Genomic DNA, 24165 nt, shown 5'->3' with positions numbered 1-24165 from the left:
CCTATAATAAGACAACAACGACCGCAATTTATTTATGTTCGGCAAATAACGCCGTTCACCGTGAAGAGAAAATCCGATGATCAAAACAAACATACAAATTGTGAATTTGAATGTTTCAATGAGGCATTTTTCATTCGATATTACTCAATACGCATAAAAACGTGTGGATGGAAACATGGCTATTGACTCCTGTTTCCAAAGTGTCTGCGCAGCCTCTTTTGAGGGGCTGAATGTACTCCAACAGAGGAGGTTAAATATAACTGGATGATGCAAAACAGCTAATAAGCGAATAGCTTCCTCCATGTTTGACTCTAATGTACTCCCTCTAAAGTCAGAATTTACTTTGCCTTGCAAGAAAATCCACTTAATCGCCACCCATTCCATTGGAATCAATTGATTTTGCTGCAAAGTTTCGCCATTTTATAATGCTCATGTGAGCAGACTCTCAGAAGGAGGAAGGGTTAATCAACATTCTATATTTAGGATATGTAAGAGGAATGTTTCTCTTTACAAAACCGCTCAAACGCAACTCTTTGGTACATTCCATTACCCAATGAAATGTAAGCGCCATTGAAATAGAGTTTAAGACCTTTACGAATTATACAGTGTACATCAAAAACGGATAAGCATTATGAATACCTGAGAAAGATTTTTTGAAATCAAAAGATGCCATAAATCGAGGCATGGAGATTAATGTATTTGACAGAGAAAAGACTCCTTGTTCAAACTCCGCAGTTCGCCTCCAAACATTACATTCAGTTACATCAGCCACACCTGGATTTTTCTTTTCTAAATCAGCCACGGCCCCCGCTCTGATCTGAACTAAAAACGAGAGAAATGCAGCAATCAAGGAGATTTTCTCCCTCCGTCTTTAGAAGTGTAAGTAATATGTGAATCCCCCTTAGGCGTACATAAGCACGCACGCAAGCACACACAAACACACACACACACAGCTCCATTGGACTTATTTCACACCACTAAAGCCGGCCCTTGTCTTGGTAGCACCAGCTGATAAGTCTTGTTAAGGCCAGCTCGTTAGGAGAGGGCCGTCTCCGTGGCAACTGCTCTGTGACATCACGTCTGTTGAGCAACGTCTGCGTCATTTGTCAGTAACAGGACAAGTGTGTTTTTTGGTTTGAAGAGTCAGTCAAGCAGCAAGGCGTTTTGTTGCATTGTTCAGCGTTGGGATGGGGAACAGGAGGAGTGGGTTCAGTTCCAGGCCTGCAGGATTTTGAAAAAAAAAACCCTGTCGTCTCTGTCTTCTCTGCAGCACGTCTGCGTCAGTAGAATTTGTCATCGATGCGGAAGTGTGGCCTGGTGACATCATCCGGGTTGAGGAAGACCGATATGGATTTCCCAGGGTTCTCGGTGACCAGCTGCTGCAGCCGCTGCGCCAGCTTGTCCTCCGAGGGGAGATGATGCCGTTGGCCGGGTGGTGCCCGGGGGAGCCGTGGCCGTTGGTGCTGGCTGTTAGCTCCTTCTTCAGCTGGCCCACCTGCTGGGCTTGGTCCAGGGCCGCCCGCAGGTGCTCGCTGGGATCCGAGCGCACGTGGGCCAGTTTCCTGGCAACGAGCAGAGCCTGGCTGTCTGTGAGGTGTTCCAGCATGTTGCACTGGGGCAGGAAGTAGTTGGGGCAGTTTTTACCCAGGATGCAATGAGCCAGGTCATCCAGGAGGCCTAGGAGGAGGCGGCCAGGGGTGTCGGCCTCGGTGCAGGATAGATAGGCGGCAGGAAGTCGGTCACAGGCCCAGAAGAGAAGGGTCCGCAGATGATAGAGGCTGAGTCCCGCACGTGGGCGAGCCAGGATACGAGACAACACGGCTTTGGCTGCTTGGAACGCCTGGGCCATGGGGTAAGGGATGCACTTCTTCAGCTGAACCTGGTTATAAGAGAAATAGATGACCAATGCATTAAAGATGCAGTCAGTGATTCTGAAGATTGTTCAGACGCTCCGCCCCCCAGATTCACAGACAGATAACTACTGGCCTGCGCATTCACATGCTGCCTCCCCCCTGTTGCCGATTGGCTGGAATAGTGTTTTGTGTCTAGTGCACTCCTTTCTGAAAAAACAAATGGAAAACAAGTCCATCTGTTTTTTCAGCGCACAAAGAAACTATAGCGCTAAGTGACCGTGAGGAGATGAATTTGACAAAAAGTGTATTGGAATAACATCACTTACTATACCTTTAAGCAGGAACAGGATTAAAGACAAAGCGGATATTTGAAAGATAAGCAAAGTGGGATGGAAAAGAAGGAAAACTGGCACAAAAAAAAAAGAATGAAAGTCCAGATGAAAATGTTGCTTTAAACCCAATACAAGCTGGCACCAAACATGACACCAAAATTATAAAAAAAAAAAAAGTACATTTACAATCCACTGACCTCGCTACGTGAGAATGCCAGCCTCCACTCCCTGTCGGGCCGACCGCCCAGCGGGGAGCAGCAGGGCAGCAGATAGAAGCCAGAGATGGCTTCCTCCTCTGTGATTTTACCATCCCAGAAGTGGTTGGCGGTCAGCCAGCCTTGAGCCACTGCAGGCCAGCCACGAAACGACACCACAGGCAGCAGGTCGTACAGCACCCGGCTGGAGCCGGCCTGCGGGGGGGGGGGGACAGAACTGAATTTGTTTACAAGAAAACTTCACAGGAAACATTTAGGCAGCCTGACATTCCTTTTACCATTCAGGCAGAATGAGTCAACGGTATTATTTTTACTTCATGTTCCACGAGCCCGGTCTGAACTTGAAAAAACTGTTTTTAGTTTTAGTGCACCTGACACCTGGAACAAATTACAGCACTTTCTTAAAGTGTTGTAACGACTCAACTTAATTGTGCCGACTATTTAGAAATCTGGTTTTATACGTGCAAATTTCTACTTGTAACTGCTTTACATAATTGTGTTTTCTTTTGCATCCCTATTATTTTAATAGTTAATTATTTTTCTAATTTTGAATGTTTTATTGTATTTCTATATTTCTTATGATCATACTTTCTGTGTTGTTGTTCTGTATGTATATATATATATTTTTTAATTTAATTAAAGATTATGTTTTCGGGGTTTTTCCCTTCATTATAGTGGATGGACAGGAAAGGGGGGAGAGAGATGGGGGATGACACACAGCAAAGGGACGCAGGTTGGATTCGGACCCGGGCCGCTGCAGGACTCAGCCAACACGGGGCCAACACTCTTACTGGGTGAGCTAGAGGCCACCCCGGTATTTGTCTTTGTAATCTGACTCGATGTGACTGAAAATGAGGGTGGCCCCTTCAATGATCTCTCGAGGATAAATAAAGGTTGAATGACTTGTCAACAACGCGTACCTGGAGGATGATAGTGGTGAGGGGACCATTCCTCTCCAGTCGGTCCGGGCTGGGAATCCCTCTCTGGGGGCTGCGTCTCAGCTCCTCCACAGCCTCGCTCACCACCCCCCAGAACCAGTCTGTCACCAGGGAGGGAGAGAAGTAGCATCCGTCCAGAGACTGAGGGGAGTCCAGGGAGGGGATAGAGCCTTTACCTGAGCGAGGGGGGAGAGGGACGAGAGAGAGAGATGAATGCTGGGTCTTTTCATATCTTACAGCCCACCACATTTACCAACACTAGAACCGCTTCTCAAAGAATTACTTTTTTCTCTGTTTTTGTTAATGTCATACAATACACATCAGAGCTGTAACTATTGATTCTTTCCTTGATTGAGCAATTAGTTGTTTGGTCTATACAATGTCCATCAGTGTTTTCCAGAGCCCAACAAGACGTCCTCAAATGTCTTGTTTTGTCCACAAAAAAAGATATTCAGTTTACTGTGATGGAGGAGTGAAGAAACTAGAACATATTCATATTTAAAAAGCTGGAGTCGGAAAATTATTACCCCCCCTTTGTACTTTTGGTTGGATAAAACAAGCAAACTGAATGTTGTTGCAGCCCTAAAGATGATCTTTGGATACCTGTAGTATGCGGTTTACGGTCTAAAGTAAAAAAAATGACTGCAAAGAATTCAAATTTCTTGAACTCCTGGCACTTTTGCCCTCTTTTTAACATTCCAGCGGGATTTGGCTGTGATACACGTACATGCTGTCGACTACTCCTGACTAAATCACCCCGTCCTGCCATCGCTAATGCAGCAACATAAGATCCTGTGGGAAATGCTAGGAAACTAGCAGAAAATGTGGCAAATGTATTTCCCCAAAGTGCTGAAAATTAAAGGCATTCATATCAATAAATGTCATTACTTTTTCTCATCTTGGAAGTCTTGCGCTCGCGACTGTGGGGCTGATTGATGCCGCCGCGTAATCTGGAAGCTGCCACGTGTGCGTGAACTTTCGATTGTGGAGTTCTACTCATAAATGTTTCAGCGTGTATTTCCTGGGGAGCCATTTCTGGTCTCACCTATCTGAGGAGTTATAGGAAACAGAGCCTCAGCTGCAGCTTCGCCGCGTAAAATTGCATCAAAACATCATGCATCAAATTATCTCGGTGAAACACAAACTAAATTCAATCAGCTCCCACTCCTTCCACTCTCCACTGCCATCTATCCACTCGTCCTGCTCTTTCCTGACTTATCTTTTAATCTTTTTTTTCTTCCACTATTTTCTTTTTTTTTTTTTTTACACTTGTTTACCCATCTTCTCTTCCATACTATCCGTGCTGCCCTTTCTGCTTCTTACGTCATCCATTTTTTTCCCTTCCTTTTTGGACAGGACAGCTTGAGACAGGAAAGTGGGAGAGAGAGGGGGATAACGTGCAGCAAAGGGCCGCGGGTCGGAGTCAAACCCGGGTTGTTGCAGTAAGGACTGAGCCTTGGTATATGTGGTGCATGCTCAACCAGGTGTGCTACCAGGGCGCCCCATCCATTCACCGTTTGTTCCCCCTTTTTTCCCCCTTTTCAACATTTCTAATTTCCCCGTCGCTGTTCTTTCATCCTTTGCTCTTGCAAAAGTTATCATACTTATTCTACTTACTCATTTCTTGCTCTTCCTCCTCGTCTTCCTCAGGAGGAAACCCGTTCTCCTCCTGGCAGCAGATGCTCCAGCGGGACATGACGTTGGAGTCGCAGAGGCGCAGACTGAGCCACGAGTGGCAGGGCGGTGAGTGCCTCATGTCCAGGGTCACTGGCTGGTTGCGGTCATGGAGCTTGAGGGCGGGTACCAGCAGGGTGAAGTCCAGGTCAAAGTCGGCCCTTTTGCGTAGTCACCCAAGTCCTCGGGGCTGAGGTCTAACACTCCCTCCCGGGCCCCGCCAGACAGCAGCAGGTACTCGTTGGCCACCGGGAGGCGCTGGTCTACCTTTTGGACTAAGCCTGGATGGGATGGTTTAGAGGGGGTTAAAAAACAAACCAAGAAAATGAATCACGACAAAAACTAAGCACTTTAGCTATAATACTTTTAAGACCTAATTTTTTATAATATTAAACTTAAGACTGCAATACTTTTAAGACCTCCGGGTACCCTGGTTACCAACAGCTGCAATGAGCATAAGTGGTCTCTCTCACTGATGAATGCAAACACACACACACACACACACACACACACAGGTATTGCATATATTTATGAGTCTTAGCTGCAGTTATATTGACACAAGGAGTGTGAAACTGACCCCCCCCCCCCCCACCCCCCCACCGACCACTGGGATCAACACTAATGATCATTTCAGTGGCTCGCAAAATGCTTCTATATCACAATTTCACCTGTTAAAGATCGGCAGAAAACGAAAGGGAAATCACTTTAAGGATAGTTCCAGGTTATGACAACACAATCTTTGTTTCATTTCTTAAAAGCTAGCCCTCCGGCCATGTCACCGGCATAGCCCACAGGTGGCTCAGCCTTCCCCCCCCCGCACAGCTGTTGCCAAGCTAGAAAAGCTAGGGCAGTTTTACAGAATGTAAAAATAATAGCTCCCACCTATAGAGCGACTATAGGTGGGAGTCAAAGTCATTTGTGCTTACGAGGATCTTTCTTTATTACATCGAGGGTCATATTTTTGTAGTTTGTTTATTTAATTAGAGGATGTTAGCGGAACATGGTAATATCACTAAAAAAGTCTGATGGGGGGAAAAAGAATACAACCAATGATCATCTTATTACATAGCTAAAAAAAGTGTCCCAAACTCTCCTCTCTGAAAAGTTTATATGAGAGAAAGTCAAGCCTCCAAATCCCTTTATGGCTACTTAGCTGTGCTGTAAACCTTTCAGGCTCTGGGACCATGGGAGCTGCAGCACTGGAGGCAAGTCAATTATGTTTTTCAGGCTTAAAAGAGCAACTGAGAAAGGCTTGATCTTGCGAACCAAACCTGTCCAGGTCAAGCACTAACTGCCAGCTACTAATAGGTCAAAGGTAACGCATGGACACTTAAAAACCTGTCACATGGAAGAGATTGGGAGGGCAGTTAAGTGGCTGCAGGCAGCTGAAACAGGGGCATCAGACCAAGCCAGCAGGCCATGTCTCGGGGGCAAAAACCTCCATATGATTCCTCTCATCCAATTACATGGGCACACAACCTCAGTGGCATTTTATCATGTAGTGGCATGTGTGTCTGAGCGTGTGTTAAGAACTTGTGAGTCGAAAGCAAAATGCCATCTATATGGAAAAAGCCACAGATATTCACAAAGTGGCAGCAATAGAAACTTGTTTCTACGCTTCCAGTTTGGGAAATTTAGTGATAAAACTATTGAAATTAAGACGGCTAATTACATGCCGTTTACTTCATCCGGATGTGTAGTACTTAAAGTATCCATGTTAATAATTGACCACCAACCAATCATGGTCTAAATGAGGAATATATCCCTTTGCAAGAGCAGCATGCCCACCCACAGAATCTAACCCAACAAAAAAAAATTCTGCTTTATAACAAAAAGGTAGAGGAGTGTGATGGAATATAAAAACAACAGGTGAGAAGACACCCAGAGACCGAAAATGAACGAGCAACTTTAAGTGGAAGTCAAAATGAATTGTGCTTACAAGGATCTCTCTAGTGCTTTGCTTAAATAGTTTGCGACAGCGCATCTTTGGATTTTTTTGTTATTCCTCAGTAGAATCAGCTCATCTGCCGCTACGAGCTCCATTCATCTCCTGACTAGACTCTCACGCTGCACTTTATCCAGAGCGCTAGAGTTCTCCTCAGGATCCTCAGCCTCTCATCTCTCCCATGACATCTGCAAGAGTTTCATCATCCAATATGCAAGCAATGTTTCACTTCATGAAAGAGTTACTAGTTTTTTAAGTGGATACCTCAGGAACTAGAATTAATATGTAGACAATGAATAGGAACCGTGATCATGAATTCACTATCAATGAACCTTAATATATTCTTAGGGTAGGTGCATTTTTAACTCAGAAAGTTAGGCCACATGTCAAATTAAGTTGTTTGACTTATGGGAAGGCACAAACACTAATTTCATTATAATGTGTTATTTCGCTAATTTGTATTTTTGTGTTTTGTTTTGGCTGGTTGAAGAGCCCCAACCCCACCATTACAGGGTTTTCCCCTGGGGTCTTTTAACACAAAGGTGGCAAAGCTGAACAACCTGGGTTAATGGGGGTAATGTGCATTAAAGCAGTTATTAATAAAAGGCACAATAGTTTTGGCTTATACATAAAAAAAATCTAATTTTTAAGCAAGACGGTGGGAAATAAGACAAAGGCTGGCCCGCCTTTGAGTTACATAAGCAGGGACAACTCTGGCAGAACATTGGGACTAGCCTACATATAGCCTGCCTCAATAAGTGTTGGTCAGAGTTTCTTTCCGCTTTGTTTTAACTAGACTGAAATGTCAAAAAGACTCCACTACTGTCTGATAATGACTGGTGAAGAACAACACTCCTTGCTGCTCCGACTTGTTGAAGTGGGCTGAATGAATGCTATGGTCCCATTTAGTGTGAGTGTCTTGAGCAGAACTACAGGTTGTTACTAGGGTTGGGTATCGAGACCCGGTGCGAATACGGCACCAGTGCCTTAACGACCGGTATCTACAGGACTGAATAGCAATGCAGATTTCGGTGCCACTGAAATGCCTGCGCCTTTCTCTGATCCAAAACGAACATTACAGGCAACAGAAGCAGCGCTGCATGTGATGCTAGATAACATTATTCTAGGCAGCAGGTAACGCTAGCCTACCGTTAGCTAGCAGCTGGATTAATCATGGTTAAAATGCAGTTGACCAACTGCCACTTTGCTCGTTTGAAAGCCATGACGTCTCTCTCTCATGGGTGGGCCAAATTCTCTGGGCTGGCAAAGCAGAGAAAGGAGAGGTAACTTTGCCCCTCATGACCTCATAAGGGGCAAGATTCCAGATTGGCCCATCTGAGCTTTCATTTTCTCAAAGGCAGAGCAGGATACCCAGGGCTCGGTTTACACCTATTCAAGATCAAGATCAAGATCAACTTTATTGTCCCCTGAGGGAAATTTGTCTTGGGCATCATTGCTACATAAGGCTGCTGTATCAATAACACATAGACTTTACACTCACATACAACATACAATCCACCCTACATAACATTAGATTGCACAAGTATCAATGACCCTCCCCTGTCAACCATAGATTACCAAGTCAATAAAACTTGAATAATAAAAACAGATAATTCTGTGTAATTGCCATTTCTAGCCACTGTAGGACCATAGGCATGCTGGGGGAACACATATTAATGTTAATAAACCTCATAAAGTGAAATTATAATGCCATTGGACCTTACAGTTATTGAAAAATACCCTTTCCCATCTTGTGGTTGTTTTTGTCCTTTAACAGCAATTTACTGGTTAAATAAGTTCTTGTTATTACATACTTAATAAATTGTTTAATTTTGACCACATGGCATTAGCAATAAACAAGCCGTTCTTTAATGTCGCAGCCTGTCGTTTTGTGATGAGGTCCCTAGTTGTTACAAAATCCTGTGGTGAGTTGTCTAATGTGATTAAAGGACAGCAGAGTTGAGTGATACAACAAATACATACTTTCTATAGTTGCAAAAAGTGCATAATACTTAAATCCTCGGTCTTCAAGCTGAGATGAGTGCTTGTGCATGCGACGTGCAAAACAAATTATGGCCGATCGATTATCAGAGCTTGAAATCAGTTTGGCTGGAAATGTGGAGAAACGGGGGGAGGGGAGAAAGACTGGATGGGCAGATCAAAGAGAAGAAGAGACAGGAAAAGACAGTGTCAGTGGGAGGAAGGGATCAGACGATAGCCAAAGGGCAACAAGTTTGAAGCTGCAACTCCTCTGATTTGTTTGGTTTTATCTGCCACTGATGAATTGGGTCAAATAGGCGAGGAAAAGATTGATGAAAAGAAAAGGGACTAAAGAATATCTTATCTCTCCAGCAGGGGCTTCAGTTAGAGAGAGGAAAAACTGTATCAATAAGCGAAGCGTCTTCAATCTCCAAAACTGGCTGCGAGAACTTTGAGGTTGTTCCAAGGAACCTAATCTATTTTTTAAATCCAAACTCTCAAATCGCGCAGTCGCCCGCTGCTTTAATGGGCATCAGCCAGCGAGCACGCACGCATGCACACACGCGCTTGGATGCACACATGAACACACTCCTACGTGTATGTGCCACACAGTCAGAGAATAGAGCTGGAATGGAGAAAGTCTAGGCTGGTTTCACAGCCACGGATTAAATCCTAATCCTATTACAAATGTCTTTGAATGTAGATTTCCATTAGAGGGAAGTTTTTACATAAGAGCTATATTTTGGACCAAACCCAACTCCATATCTGTGAAAGGACTACTTGATGGCTATTGGCTGCAAATGCATGGCATGTAGAGCTTCAAAAATCCATCAATTCGTTGTCAACCGTTGACTTAATTGCCAACTATTTTGATAATAGATTAATCGGTTTGAGTTATAAAAATTCTCTGATTTCTCCTTATATGTGAATATTTTCTGGTTTCTGAAATAAAACCCACAGATTAACATTTTCTGACGATATCTAACAATATAATAACAATATTTAATTGATTCATGGAGAAAATGATAAACAGATTAACTGGCAATGAAAAACAATTGTTGCAGCCCTAATGGCATGCTTTCACATACTACTGTGAGCAGCAATGACCTTAATGCATTGTCATAATAACTCCAAAAAGGTTTTTATATACTGGAACATCTAGCTACAGTAAAATCTTCACCCAAACGTCCAAGGTTAAAAATCATGTGTGTGCTGCAATCAAGGAGCAATCACGCTACTGCAGGAGTCTTTGAAATGACCTGCTCTAGGGAAAATTAAAAAAAACCTATATCTGATTTTGACATCAATAAATCATCAACTGTAATCCTGGGAGATAACTATGATTACCATAAACAAACACCACAGAGATGTGCAGCCGCTGCCAACCTCTGCACTGCATTTTACTTTAAGAAATGATAGGTTTGCTTAAAGCGACACTTTGAACAGATGAAAGGAATGCAGAATTCTACTTACCGATTTACAGTCAAACTACTTATATGCATATTTAGTGTGGACAAGGACTTAAAGCAAAAATAAAATGAGGAGAAGCGACAACACTCTTTTTTGATAAAGATAGGGATGTCATCCAATCACATTTCTATAAAGCGTGGCTTCCACTTCAATATATCCAGCAGGGTAGACCAACCCGTAAGTTATTTCCCCTGCCTCAAAATATAAAAAAAATATGTCATGAAAATGTCTTTAAAAACTAATTTACTGTCTATACTGTGTGCACACTGAAGGACAGCATGGCCTAACATTAAACAGCCCATCTGACTAGAGGTCCCATGGGTGGCTTACAAGTATGGTATAAGAATTGTATAGCTACACTTGTAATTGCGCAGACATTGTACCACACACCTATACCAAAGAATACGCATAACCTATACTTTACCCTCACGGGTGCTTTGAGACATGCCCACTTTCGTGGCCAGGTTAGCTCAGTTGGTAAAGCGGGCGCACATATATAGAGGTTTACTCCTCATCGTAGTGGCCGCAGGTTTGACTCCGACCTCGCTACATGTCATTTCCCCTCTCTCTCCCCTTTTAATGGCTTCATTTGTCCTGTGAAAATAAAGGCCTAAAAATGCCCAAAAATATATATATATAAAAAAAGAAGACACGCCCGCTTTCAAAATGAAGCTACAAAGTCACACTGCTGAGAAATCCCCCCCGAAGCATAGCGGCGGCATCATGGGAAAGACGTCCTTTCTTATCACAGCCAGCGCAAAGCAAAGTGAGAGTATTCTGCCACACACCTCTGGTTTGATCGACCACAAAAATAGCTCTGTAAATCTCTCCGGAAAATGGGATTTCTCTAAATAAGCCGATGACTGTCTTCTATATGCTGTTGCTGGAGAAGGCTGCTGAAAGTGAGAGAGAAAAGGTCTGAAACTGGGCTGCGCTAACAACTGAGAAGGACAGTAATCCCATTCTTTTGCATTTATTTTTATTAGATTTATATCCGATATATCGTCGAACCAATATTATCGGCGGACCAATATTATCGGCTGAGGCGTTTCCCGATCTATCGGTATCGGCATTTATAATGGCAGATAAAAAATATATATAAAAAATATTCATTCATCAGAATCATTTATTATGACAAATAAATAATTCTGATAAACGAATCTTTAAAAAATAAAAATGGACTGTCAACCATGTTATGAGCGCTGGTGTTGCATAGTTTGTCCACCAGAGGGCGCTCTACAACGTCGCTGTTGGCAACACTGATTTTTTTCTTGTGTTTTTGTTCAAAAGTTTCATATCTTAAGTTTGTATTTTTATACACTTTATTTATCAGAACTTTGATATATTTTGATAATCTCTGTTCTGTAGTGACAATAAAACAAATTATCATATTATTTTAGTCAGAACTCAAATAACTACAAATAACTATATATATGTTAGGGAAATCTGTTGTAACGCGTTTCTGGATTTTAAAAAGTATATTGGCCAATATTTCGGCATATCGGATTTTTAAATAACCAAATATTCGTATCGGCCTTAAAAATCCTTTATAGGTCGAGCTCTAATTTTTATAGATGTTAATTTATCTGCACACAGTTGACTACACACCCTAGAGTATACAAAATAAATCTTATAAATACTACCTGCGGATCAGTCTGGTTGTACAACTACAATGATAAAAATTCACCAGAATGCATGAAATGAAGTGTTTACTGCTAAAGATTTTCGGGGGGTGGACCCTTGGCCTTTGGGTTGCCAGGACAGTTATGATTAGGCCAAATTCTGGTGCCATCTAACTTGCCAATTACACATGTTAAGCATGTTTTGTTGACTTGTGGATGGGCCTACTGATGTTCAGGGATTTTAAAAGTAGCCTCATGTACGCCTGCATGAAGTGGGAAATGATTTGCTGTTGCAAAGAATCATTTATGAAAGCACTTTTAAAAAGGTTGTGGAAATAAAAATGCAATATTAACAAATATTTACATTTTATCAGTTGTTTTTGAAACTCATCATTGGCTGGAACACACTAAAGATGGCATTTACTGCAGAGGCGTGTGTGGGTTAGGGCAAACGCATGGGATTTTGGAAAAGGGGGGGGGGGGGCTTGGCTGTCCTTATATTCACCCAATTTGAAAACCCCTGATCTATACCATTCTCATGTCTCTATGCTAAATATAAAAGCTACAACATGCAGTTGGTTGGCTTAGCCTAAAGACTGGAAAACAGGGGACCGTTAGTCTGGCACTGAATCAAGGCAAAAACTAAATCCTATTACCAGCACCTCTAAAGGTCACTAATTACATGCCGCGTATTGTTGGTGTGTGTGTCATGGCAAGATGTGAACCTGGAGAGACCTAACTGCCACAGAAGCAGATTTGAGGACTTTGTTGTTTATATTTCTGTCTAGAACAGAACAGAAAAAAAACGACTAGACTTTATTGTCAACCTTATGTACAACAAAATTTGCTGTACCTTACCTGAACACAAAAGTAAGAAAGACACAAATAAATACTCTACCATACACTCTAACAGACTCATGGAAAGTAATCCCAGTCAATAAGTCTGTCTGTTGACAGATGTTGGCGCCGTAATAGCGTCACAACTGTGCAAGATGCAATCACAAAACTTTACAGGTGTGTAGTGGAGATCGAAATGAAGGTTGAGTTCGAAAATGGGCGTGGTCCGACCAAAGGTGCCAGAAGTAGGGTTAGAAAGAAGTAGGGAAAAGCCCCACTCACTCCAGGCCCCTGGCCAGATTTTCCATTGTTTTTGTTTTTCCCTGATTTCAGTCTTTATTCTAATATAAGCTAACCATCTTCTGACCGTTGCTTCATATTTAACGAAATATGAGAGTTGTTTTCTATCTTCTCATTCAACACTCGGAAATAAAGCAAATAAGAGTCCTAAAATAATAAGCAATTCCTTTCAAAACCTATATTTTCCCCTTAAAAGGATAGTCTTGCTAAATGTTGTTTCTGCAAGTACTTGATTCAGGGCACCTTGGTGCAGACATTTCTGAATTGGGGGATGTTGTCTGAGTCAAAATGATCCACAGTTGCATCCCCTACCTCTGTGTGACCTTTCTGTTATTTCAGACAATAAAACTCAGATTCAGCAGCAGAGCATGCCATAACAATAATCTTAAAAGCAGCATCATTCCAAAAGGAGCAATTCAATCTGTTACAAATGACTCCTGACTAATATAGTCTCAACCGGATGTTATCAATGCTGTTCAACAGCCACTTCTTGCAGCCTCACCTCGCACACCAATAGCAGGATTAATCCCAGGCAACCCAGCCATTCCGCCTGCTCGCGGTTTATGAATTCCTATTCCTAGGCAGGAGATTAGCTCAAACATAGGCCTTTAAGGTGTGTGTGTGTGTGTGTGTGTGTGTTAATACAACAAACAGGGCTCAGAGGGATGACAGACATAGTGTGTCTAAACCACCTGCAGAGAGAGAGGATGCAGGAAGCTGTCACGGTCTCAACGCTCTTCACAGCGGCTTTGATGCCAGCTATACTGCGATACCTTGTTACCATAAATGACAGGCCATTATCACTGAAAGAAAAAAGTGTCACTGCCGGTTGATTTTTACATTTGAGGGCAGCAGGGTAGCCTAGTTGCTTAAGAAGCCGTGGACAACTGCTACTGACCTTTCATATTCTTATCTACCCACAAGCCATCTCTCTGATGAACAGCTGACTACTGACCCACAGTGTCAGGTTCAATTCTGGTCAATAACCCAGTAACACTGTGTCTACAGCACCTGTTTACTGGTTCCACTACTATTCCACTTATTTAGTATTATTCATCATTCTCATATCTCACTTATTATTTACTATTTATTCATCATTCTCAATCTCATATCTCACTTATTATTTACTATTTACTCATCATTCTCATGTCTCACGTATTATTTACTATTTACTCATCATTCCCATTCTCACATCTCACTTATTGTTATTTACTCATCATTCTCATTTCCTATTTCAGAACTGTCCATAATGTTCATACTGTTCATATTGTAATTTAATAACATAATACCATTTATCCCAGTATCCTTGCACTATGCTCCACATTTAAATATTTTTTATTGAACTCTTCGTTCCCTCATGCCTCTATGTTGTTTCTGTTTAGAGTATGTATATATTGTGTATATATTAGTGTGTATATTGTCGTTTTGGTTGTTTTGTGTGTAAGCACAGTGTGAGCAACGATGCTCCAAAGAAAAATTCCTCGTATGTGTCTTCATACCTGGCAAATAAAGCTGATTCTGATTCTGATCGGATTCTAAAGAAGGGAAAGAGCATTGACCCATTCAGTCGCACATCAAAGGCCCCATATCATGCTTGATTTCAGGTTAATTCCCGTTTACAAGATTTAAGAAAAAATAATTCTCATACTGTCTGAATATACCTGTATTCACCCTCTGTCGGAAAAGCTCTGTTTAAGCGCATGTCTCTTTAAGCCTCTTGAAATAACCCAGTCTGCCTAGATGGGTCTTTCGCATCTGTGTTTGCGGCACCGTCATTGCAGCCAGGGAATGACTGTAGCAGCACTTTTTAATTATATTTAGCATAGCTGTGACATCACAATTATACAGTCCCGACAGCTCGTTTAAAGGCACAGTTTCTAAATATGGGCTCTGTGCATTTCTCTGTGGAGTAAGCGTTTTGATGCTTTCACAGTATTTATACAGGACATCAACCTGCATTTTATTAAAAAAATTAACTTAACTTTTTCTATTACGAGAACTTTAAATGATTAACCTTATATTTCGACTAGTACCTGATATACACATTCAAAAGCAACCCTAATTAGCTAAAGGAAAGGAGAAACTACTACTCCCAACATTTGGAAATGTTGCTATTTTAAAGAAAGATGGAAATATCTGTCAGTTTGGGCTTTCCAAAAATCCGTAGATCCATTATGGGAAACTTTTTGTTTTAAAGTATTACTGAAAACTATATTTAAATTGTTTTCCCCAGCACCTCTGACAGCTACACCCTGCAAATAAGATACTGTAATCAGTTGACAGCTACAAAGTGAGTGATTCCTCCCTCTTTGCCTCAGGAATAATTTAAGTGTGATTATGAAAGAGGAAAAAAAAATCACAATGTCTGCCTTGGTTATTAAAATGAGCAGCATAGTAGATAATATGTCATGCGATGTCAAAACACTGCTTACTTATTTACATTTTGGTATGTCATATTTAATTAGATTCCACGAAAGTCACTTAATGGATGATGTGATGCGTGTCTGTGGCCATGTTCAGCCAAAGGACACTCCACTGTGTTTACATGACAGTCAGTTGTTGGCTGATTTGTTACAGAGTCTTAATGCAACAGAGGTTGTGAGCTAAGGTTAATTAACATCATCTAAACTGTGTTTCGCATTCATTTTCACTGATGTGCCAGGTGTCCAACGATTAAGATTTAATGCTGCCAAAGTGCCAAATAAAAAGGTGAGTCAGTGAGGAACAATGGCTGTCATTTATGACAGGCAAGACACATTTCATCTGTGCTGCTTGGCACTGCTGTCTGCGCTGATGAAAACTAAACAGAAACAGAAACAAAGCCTAAAGAATCAAATCCAAATATTTCAGCTGTATACTGTTGCAGTGCCATGGATCTGGCCGGGCTGCCAGATGAAGACAGGCTCACAATTCCAAAATGGCATTAACCGATAATTAGTCAGCCAGAGGAGCCACATGGGTCCCAGATCCCAAGCTATAAACTACAGCTGAACTCTGAGCATCAAAGCAGGGCCTTGCAACGAGGAAGTCCTAGCAGTGGAAACAGCAACAGCACAAAGAAGTCCACCAGTGTTAATGGCCAGGCGTGAGAGACTGGCCAGCTACCGTGTCCATCCTGAAGCTAGCCTGGCTTAACTGAGCTACTTTCCTAAATGCACCATCACTCACACACACAGCCTTTGTTTGATTTTGTTATTCATTTTCAGATGACATGTAATTAATTTTTCATCCCAAGGTAAACTTTTGACTCGTGTCTCTCCCTGACTAACTCAGGTGCTGATCACCCTTTCTCTGGCTAACCGTCTACACTTATCACTGTTCAACCCCAAATGTGAATCAAGCTAAGTGGCCTAAGTGTGAAGAATAGTGGAGAACACAGAAGCTGATGTAAGGAGCCCAACAGGAAGGCAAGACGCTTAGGTCACTGGAGGACAAAGTGAAGATCTGATGCACGCCATAAAGAGCAAAAACTCATTTGTTTTCATAACAATCACTTCAATATCTCAACATACAACAGGTTATTATTCCTGTGTCAGATAAAAATGTCAAATCCAGGCCAAGATAGAACAGCGCTCATGACTTTTTAACTTGGATCAAAAGTATCCATTTTCACTAGATGAACTCTGAACTGAACTCTCTGATAAAACTTTAAGATCTGAAAAGCTGGGTCCGGGGTATGTCTGAGCCTAGCACCAGGGCAGACAAATCCTAGGCCTGCTAATCCCATTCTGAGGCTGCAGCACCATCACAAACAGAATAATTCATAATCTTTTATTTCAAAGGGTTTAAATCATTCATCTGCAATCCTGTGGAACTCCTTTTTAATGTCTCTTACTGGTTTGTGTCCAGGGAACACTACAAAAACGTTTAAAACACGTTTCAGAGCGAGTCACACTCTTCTGACGGCGCTTGGCTACAGTGGCTTTATGCTCCGCATACACAATGTTGTAAAGAAAACTGCTGTTTGCCAAAAAAGTAATGGCGAGACAGAATCTGCTGGGATCTAGAGTGGGTGACGTTAGTGATATGGGGACGGATAAGGCTATGTAGGTTACATAACTGATAGACTGGGAAGAAAAACAATACGCTCAAATAGATCTGAAAATGAAAATACATCTGTAGTCGGGGCATTAATAACATCTCCCGACATATGTTTAACTCCCTGCGAAGTAATACAGCTTCTTCATCAACGGGATCGTTGACTAAAGGAAATGACGTATTTGAGAAAAAGACATATAGTCTGCCTAACATCACATTTTTTTATTCATGCAGATAACAAACCGTGCTAAAACGCACCTGATACAGAATGAATGAATGAATGAGGAAATGAAAGAGCGCTGTGTCAGAGGGAGGAGACAGAGAAGAAAACCCGCTCCTGACCAGGTTTGGTTCACAGGCTCAGTTACCATAGTAACTGACTCTGAGGTTATGTTACCTCTCTTCTGAAACTGGCTGGAGTTACCCCTCTCTCAGGTTTGATTAACTCGCCTTTCAGAAACACAACACCCAGAGTTTCCCTCATCTCAGAGTTTTCACTAAACCTGCATTCTGAAACGGACCCCGGATTTTCACCGGCAGTGTGGATCTTTTTCTGCCTTCATCCGACTTTTGTTTTTCAAAAGATAGATACAGTAGCCCCCGCCACGCTTGCCCGAAGGCAAACCACAGTGTTGACTCAAACGCAGGGTAAATAAGAGTACTTCTTGGATCTGTCAGAGTGTGAAGAAATTCACTGGGTGTACAGTGAGTGTGTGTGTGTGGTTGTGTGTGTGCCAGTTTCTCTTTACTTTTCCCTGACAGTGTGCAAAACACAGTGGGGACCCCTCTGCAGCTCAAACTTTTTAAAAAGCTGGTAAAAACAGCCACTCGTGTTTCGAATCCACGCACACATGCACACCCCTATGCACATACGAGGCGCCTCCTCCAGCAGACAGGCATGCTGTAACAAGACCCCTACGTTAAAAGGATGTTTGCTTTCCAGCGCTGCCTTTCATCCTCCGCAGGGCTTTAAGAAGCATACAGATCCTAATGCAGCTACCACCGCATACTTAACTTTATATTCCTAGAACCCAACACAGACCGTCTCCCTCTGTGTAAAGTGCCAAACTTTTTTTCTTTCCACAGAGCTGTCACAGCGGGCGCCGAGGCACACGATATGAAAAAAAAATCAGCAAACCATTGGTGGTTATGCCAGATAAAGCAGCCTCAAAACTGAAAAAAACATAAAAGTTACCAGGAGATTGTCAACCGAAAGAGAGTGGGAGCAGACTAAGATGGGAAGCAGAGGACTTTGCATCAGAATTTAGATAAAATTAGGTAAAAATTCACGCAAAATATACAGTATGTGGTGATATCAATGAAATGAGAATAACAGGCTTGAAAGCCATTTTGATTTGTGTGATTCCTCCCTGGGCGAGAGCGGTCTGTCAACCTGTGCAAGACTACTATTTTGACAGGGATTGTTCCTCTGGACAAAAAAAAGCAGTGGTGGACTGTGACTAAGTACATTTACTCAAGTACTGTTCTTCAGTACAAATGTTGAGGTACTCATACTTTTCTTGAGTCATTTTTTTCATGCCACTTTCTACTTCTACTCTGCTCCATTTCAGAGGGAAATATTGTACTTTTTACTCCACTACATTCATCTGACAGTTTTAGTTACTAGTTCATTTACAAATTAAAAATTTTTGTACACAAGACACATATAGTTTATGTTTTATTATTGTAACTGAAACTGCCCAACAATACAACGGCCTACTTGTCCATCTGAATTAGCAGATTAAACACTCAGTTGATTGACAGAACAGTTTGGATCGTTTCCATTTTCTAAAATGTGAGGATTGTCCTGCATTGAGAATAATCCCTTTTAATACTTTAAATAGATTTTCCTGATATATTTACATACCGGTAATTTTACTTAAGTAACATTTTCATTGCAGGACTTTTACTTGGAAAATTCTTTAGTGTGGTATTAGAACTTTTACTTAAGTAAAGGATCTGAGTACTTTTCCACCAGTGCATGAAAGGCTGAGCAGAATGCAGGCCTACTGCAGATGACAGGACGAGACAGACAGAGGACTTGCAAAGTTGAGTTGAGTGTGAAACTAAAGATGAAATAGAAAAAAAACTTTCCAGATGCTGGCTAAACATGTTTTGTTTCCAGTGGATGACTGATAGGGACATGAGAGAACAAGGATGACAGCAGGGAGGGGGCAGAGTGCCACCTATTGGACAAACAAACACACTTCACTTTTTACTCACAACTGACGATAAAAAAACAACACATTTGAGACAGCTTTATGTCTCACTTAGCAAACCCATCTCCCGATGGTTGAGCGTGAATGAAAGCGTGCGTGGATGACAGAGGGAGAGTAGAGCAACACACAATGAAAATATGAATCATGTACTGGATGTGTTTCAATTCCAACTGACAAACAGACAACGTCATTTGGAATCCCTTTTGCATTTGAACGATGCTAAATGTGCAAGTTTCAAATCACCCACACCGCCACAAATTACAAGCCTCTAATTTTGCATGCTTGAAAAAAAAAAAAAAAAACATGTAAAAATGTGTCTGCCACAGGATTAAAATGAAGATATTGTACCTTTATACATGTACCATTTCAATGCAAGTCTATAGTGTTGATCGTGTTTGTCCCACATACTGTCTCACAACGTGACTCATCAAATGTGCTTGCAAAAGAGAACCGTGTCCCCATCCAGTTTAATGAAATCCTGCAGCTTTTTTCTTGTTGCCCAGAATGAAATTTCTACAGACAGAAAGTGACCAATCAAAAAAAAAAAAAACACTTTGATGTTACAGATCGCAGTCTAGTGAAATAAGGTCTCAAAAATAAAGGAAAGATTTCTTCTGCTATACGTGATTAAAACTCTTTTTAAGCTGCAAGGTTTAACATCTTTATTTTAGCTCCACCCTGTTGGTCAATTCCCATTTTTGTTTAACCAGCTGTTGACTGTACATCAAATCCAAACTATCACTTCAAAAATGAACATCAACATCAGACCCTTTTGATTCTGTTTCCTTTTGAATCCATTTCATTTGTTTCAGTATACTGTAAAAGGCTCCTGATACACAAAATATACTCTGGAGACTCACTGAAGTTCCCTCTACCGCTGCAACCACATTTGAAGGCAAAGTGAGAAGTTTAACTACAACCGAGATGTACAGCACACCATGCTATGGCTTTGGCTATGTAATTTGTTAGCGTATGAAATGGATTTTACTAGTCATGTCACAAAACGTTCTGAGTGTAAGCACAGCTCACTGCATGTTAGGGCATGTTCAGTAGCTAACTGATGAGACTGTGGTTGCACTGGGCAGCTTCCAGGTGAAACTAGTGTGTGAGAGTGGAGCAGGGCGAAATTAGGAGTCACAATGTAGTGAATGGCAAGTGGTGTGAAAAACACTGTACAGTATAAAGAATTTAACTCTGATTATAGGTTTCACTCTTTTTATGTGTTAACTTCCCACCCCTTTCATCACAATCATATCTCCATACTACATTTAAGCATTGTGCAACCATGGCCGCATACATATCAGTTTGAGGATTGAAGACAGTGTGCCCCCAGAAAAGTTGTTTGGCTCGGTGGTAAGTGTCTTTTATCAATGAAGGCTTGGACGATTCACGTACTGATGGCAGCATTAATGTAGCCCAATAGATTCTGTGATAATAAAACGGATTCCATAGGGCCTTAAGTCAGAGCTAAAAGCTAACTGGAGATTTGAAACATCTTAAAAATACATTTACATTTCCCCCCAGTGGCTGAGGCCCAGTGGGGGGGGCAACTTAGGCCCAGTGGGCCACCAGGCTTACACTGCAAAGGGGAAACCCTGGAAGACAATTAAAATGTTTGGGATAAACTGTGAGACAGAGCATATTATCCACTGGGTTATGTTTGCAGACATACCTAGCATGTTGAAGATAAAGTCCTTGGCGGTGTGAACCTCTAAGGCGGTCTGGTCTCTGAACTCTCCCTGTTCCAGTAATACCAGCTCAGACACCTGGGCTGACAACTGCTCCAAGGTGGCCCCCGACCGGAAGTCCACCTCTGACAGCTTCTTGGGGGGGCTGGGGAGCGCGGCGCCACCGCACTCATCAGGGACTCCATCTTTACAACCCTGTATGATAAGGGCGAGAAAAGAGAAATTGTTGTTGGTTTGTAAGGCTAATGTGTACCTTCAGGATTTTAATATCACAACAACCCTATTTTTGTAACTAACTCAGTTCTAATGGTTCCCCTGAGAGATGGATTATGCTGTCACAGTGCCAATAATAACTAAGCCTATTGGTTTTGAGGGTAGCTATTTGCACCCTAAAACAAAACGCATGCCTGTTTTCATAATGTGTCTTACAGCCTACTATTTTTAGACCGATTAAGTTCTCGAACCTTCATGTTTTCATTGCAATTAATGCTTGCCTTGTTTTAAACAGCCTTGTGTGAATCATGAGACTTTGAGGAACAATTCTGAAGAGACACATCAGGGAAGAAGTAGCATTACCTTTTAATAGCAGTAAATGTGATATTGCAATTACAGCTTTGATCAACATTAAAGTCATTTAAACTGTGGCTAAGTACTGACAGGCCAAAAATGCATTGATAACGTGACTAATAAAAGCATACTAGGCACTATTCTCTGTTACAGTTTTAACCTGATAACACTATGTGTAAAAACATTTAACAGCCAATATTGTCATACATTATCATAAAAAGTAGTTTAGCAGCCTCAGTGACGTGAATTAGGTTTGTGCAATAAGTGTTTTACATGGGACCTTTGCATTCATGTAAATCACAGCTAAACCACTGACTTTCTAAAAAAAAAAACTTAAGAAAATTGCTAATGCAGGTGTTTGACAAACTTTGGTTACTGTTTTTTTTGGCATGTCTTCTATCCTGCACCGTATCCTAGTATGTGTCCATTGAGTTGAGTTGTTTGAGTTGTGCCTCAAGCAATAGGTTTCAATTGAACGGCATACAAGATGAGAGGATTTAAGTAATTATCGTTGTGGCCAGTGTATGGTCATTATGTGAGTTACAGAGTTGTTATTTGTTTACACGTCCAAATAATTGTACTAAAATGTGTGACCTAAAAGTAACAAGCCACAAACTTATAATGTAAACACAGCTCCCGAATGGAATGGAACATGGCTTCTGCCCCACCGAACTAGAACTAGGTCAATTAGCGAGCAAGCCTGCTCCTAGCTGCTAAGCTAATAGCCGAGCTAATTAGCCAGCCTGTCGTCTGGCAGTCAACAATAGCTAATTACATCATTGGTAATAGATGGTTAGCTAATTAACATGGGCTGCGTTACATTAATGCGTATGGCTGCTTGTTGTAGAACCATATTAGCAGACCATTTGACTTGCAGTGGTCGGTGTGGTAGCCTAGAGTTACCTCGCCCGCAGTCAGCTCATTTCTTTTAATAGCCAACTAGCTTCGTCAAATTAGCACGCTAGCTAACATGACAGTTGGGGACAGTAAAGCTAAGTGCAGTAGCTACACTTCCCCGCATACAAACAAGCACACATTCACACAAAAATCTATAGCTACACTAACACGCACGCGCGCGCACGCACCCCACACGCATTCAGCTCGGATCTCGGTAGCTTGCGAGTAGCGGATCACACAGTGCAATTATTAGCTATCCAGGCTAAAGCTGTCAAACGTAGTAAACACACACCCTTTACACAGTGACGGGAGGGACTTTCTTCGCTATCTTCTACGTTTACTGTTATTGTGATCCCTGTGCTTCAATCCGCCTTCTTCAGCTGTCATTTCCAACAGGTCCCTGGCGCCACATTCCCCGTGCCAACACCGTCCCAGAAATCATCATGGTCCTCCTTCTCTGAGGATCCAGGGATTAGTAGTACCGGTATGTGTGGCACGCACGCCCCACATTACAAAACTACAAACGGATTTGTGAGGTCAGGTTATGATTAAAATTGTGCCTCTGTGTCCTTGCAAAGAAGATGAGGCTGTGCTACGGTTTAGTAAGAGAGTGCAGGGCGGTTTCACGACTGCACAGCCAGTGTTTTGATGCATGAGCATGTAAGTCCAACACAGCAGCAGCAGTAGCGGTGTCCTTGCACCAGAGCGGCAGGGTGCTGCATGTAAAAGTGGGTAACGTTTTACTGATTCTCTGCCCGGTGCCCACCCCTTTCTTATGCCTGTTGCCCACCCCTTTCTTATGCCTGTTGATTGCTGATGGAGGTGGGTTTTGTACAGTGGATTGCACTTTCCACGTTAACAGATTATCATATGATACTAGTTTCAATGATTTATGCTATATAGTTATGTATGTAACTGTATACCATAATTGTATGCTATAAACAATTAAGTCAAGTCAAGTTTTATTTATATAGCACATTTACAAACAGTCACTACTGCCTCAAAGTGCTTTACAAATATAGATGACAAATAAGATAAAAAACATAATAGATAACCAGAAAAAACATCTAAAACAGAGTTCCTAAAAAGATAACAGACTTTGCTCAAATCAATACCAATAAAATGTCACAGCTCAGCTTATGTTAAAAGCCAGTGCAAAAAGATGAGTTTTTAATTATGCAAATGTATGTATTTAATGTTACTTTGCACACAGGAGGAGAAGTGCAGTGTGAGGTTCAATGCAGGTCAGTTAACCATAATTATAATTCATTCAGTATTTAAACTCAAACTTTATTTTAGTATTTATGTATTGAGTATGTTAATGTTTTCACTACAAAATAGTACAAATGCAAAAACAGATTTCAACTTATTTTCAAAATGCAATAGACCCAAATCTCTGTTTCTTAACATGTGATAGCCCTGACTAATTTCAAAGGAAATTAACATTTGAACTCATACGTCTATCGTCATGAATCCACCGAACTGTACAAAAAGTACTTTACTCAAGTTCATCATTTTATCCTGTCCAACATAGCGGCTGCTTTAAAAGGGGTATTCCTGCATTTTATTGTTACATGTACATAAAGTTAA

At 41.6% G+C, this 24165-nt stretch overlaps 1 pseudogene; it reads right to left on the bottom strand.

The window, feature by feature from the left end:
- Window positions 1-811: 811 nt before the first annotated feature.
- Window positions 812-23288, bottom strand: LOC116678036 (protein MB21D2-like; annotated as a pseudogene).
- Between the last annotated feature and the right edge of the window lie 877 nt (window positions 23289-24165).

Source organism: Etheostoma spectabile, unplaced genomic scaffold (assembly GCF_008692095.1).
Source record: "Etheostoma spectabile isolate EspeVRDwgs_2016 unplaced genomic scaffold, UIUC_Espe_1.0 scaffold00006368, whole genome shotgun sequence".
Classification (NCBI taxonomy): Eukaryota; Metazoa; Chordata; class Actinopteri; order Perciformes; family Percidae; genus Etheostoma; species Etheostoma spectabile.
The sequence above is the reverse complement of the archived record's forward strand: the minus strand, read 5'-3'. Positions and strand labels throughout refer to the sequence as shown.